At 49.8% G+C, this 1,968-nt stretch overlaps 1 protein-coding gene across 1 annotated transcript in view; it reads right to left on the bottom strand.

Moving 5' to 3' along the window:
• CDON (cell adhesion associated, oncogene regulated) overlaps positions 1-1,261 on the bottom strand; it is a 77,630-nt gene extending 76,369 nt beyond the window's left edge. Inside the window, exon 1 of the mRNA XM_040326355.1 lies at positions 1,042-1,261. The gene's annotated coding sequence lies outside the window, so the exon portion shown is untranslated. The remainder of the gene's footprint in view (positions 1-1,041) is intronic.
• Between the last annotated feature and the right edge of the window lie 707 nt (positions 1,262-1,968).

The raw sequence follows: 1,968 nt of genomic DNA, 5'->3' as shown, positions 1-1,968 counted from the left end.
ACAGAGGTCCCCCTCCTATGATGATGAGTATATATGGTATACAGAGGTCCCCCTCCTATGATGATGAGTATATATAAAGTATACAGAGGTCCCCTCCTATGATGATGAGTATATATAAAGTATACATAGGTTCCCCTCCTATGATGATGAGGAGTATATATAAAGTATACAGAGGTTCCCCTCCTATGATGATGAGTATATATAAAGTATACAGAGGTCCCCCTCCTATGATGATGAGTATATATGGTATACAGAGGTCCCCCTCCTATGATGATGAGTATATATAGTATACAGAGGTCCCCCTCCTATGATGATGAGTATATATAAAGTATACATAGGTTCCCCTCCTATGATGATGAGGAGTATATATAAAGTATACAGAGGTCCCCCTCCTATGATGATGAGTATATATAGTATACAGAAGCCCCCCTCCTATGATGATGAGTATAAATAAAGTATACAGAGGTCCCCCTCCTATGATGATGAGTATATATAGTATACAGAGGTCCCCCTCCTATGATGATGAGTATATATAGTATACAGAAGCCCCCCTCCTATGATGATGAGTATATATAGTATACAGAAGCCCCCCTCCTATGATGATGAGTATATATAGTATACAGAAGCCCCCCTCCTATGATGATGAGTATATATAGTATACAGAAGCCCCCTTCCTATGATGATGAGTATATATAGTATACAGAGGTCCCCTCCTATGATGATGAGTATATATAAAGTATACATAGGTTCCCCTCCTATGATGATGAGGAGTATATATAAAGTATACAGAGGTCCCCCTCCTATGATGATGAGTATATATAGTATACAGAAGCCCCCCTCCTATGATGATGAGTATATATAGTATACAGAAGCCCCCCTCCTATGATGATGAGTATATATAAAGTATACAGAGGTCCCCCTCCTATGATGATGAGTATATATAAAGTATACAGAGGTTCCTCTCTGATATCTTGTAGGTGACAGTAGAGGGATCCAGTAGATCCCCGTCCTCTGGCCATGTAGAACAATGGGGGATCTCACCTCTCTGCGCCCATAGGACTTGCAGTAGATCCCGGCGGTCATGCCTCCTTGCAGTAGATCCAGTCCGGAGGGTCCTCGGCACACAGTCCCGGCTCAGAGCTGTAATCCAGGTCCGGGGTGGGTGGGGGGATCAGCAGAGGGGTGCCCGGGGGGTGCGGAGCTCCTTCATATCGTACAATAGTGCCCAGGTGGAGGAGATCGGCCGGCAGAGGAGAGGAGAGCTGTGCGGGGAGAAGGACTGGGAGGAGGTAGAAGAGGAGGAGGGGGAGGGGGGAGTAGTGGGGGCGGGGATACAGACCCTCCGACTACACACAGCAGCATGCCAGGGGTTAACTCCCCCTCCCCCTTCTCTGCATTCCTCATAGGTACGCAGGAGTCCTAGACTGACCCCCCTACAGTACAGCGACACCACCTCCCCCTCCAGACTGACCCCCCTACAGTACAGCGACACCACTGACACCACCAGACTGACCCCCTACAGTACAGCGACACCACTGACACCAGACTGACCCCCCTACAGTACAGCGACACCACTGACACCACCAGACTGACCCCCTACAGTACAGCGACACCACTGACACCAGACTGACCCCCCTACAGTACAGCGACACCACTGACACCAGACTGACCCCCCTACAGTACAGCGACACCACCAGACTGACCCCCCTACAGTACAGCGACACCACTGACACCAGACTGACCCCCTAAAGTACAGCTACACCACCAGACTGGCCCCCCTACAGTACAGCGACACCACCTCCACCTCCACCACCAGACTGACCCCCCTACAGTACAGCGACACCACCTCCCCCTCCAGACTGACCCCCCTACAGTACAGCGACACCACTGACACCAGACTGACCCCCCTACAGTACAGCGACACCACTGACACCAGACTGACCCCCCTACAGTACAGCGACACCACTG

This window comes from Rana temporaria, chromosome 10 (assembly GCF_905171775.1).
Source record: "Rana temporaria chromosome 10, aRanTem1.1, whole genome shotgun sequence".
Lineage (NCBI taxonomy): Eukaryota > Metazoa > Chordata > Amphibia > Anura > Ranidae > Rana > Rana temporaria.
The sequence above is the reverse complement of the archived record's forward strand: the minus strand, read 5'-3'. Positions and strand labels throughout refer to the sequence as shown.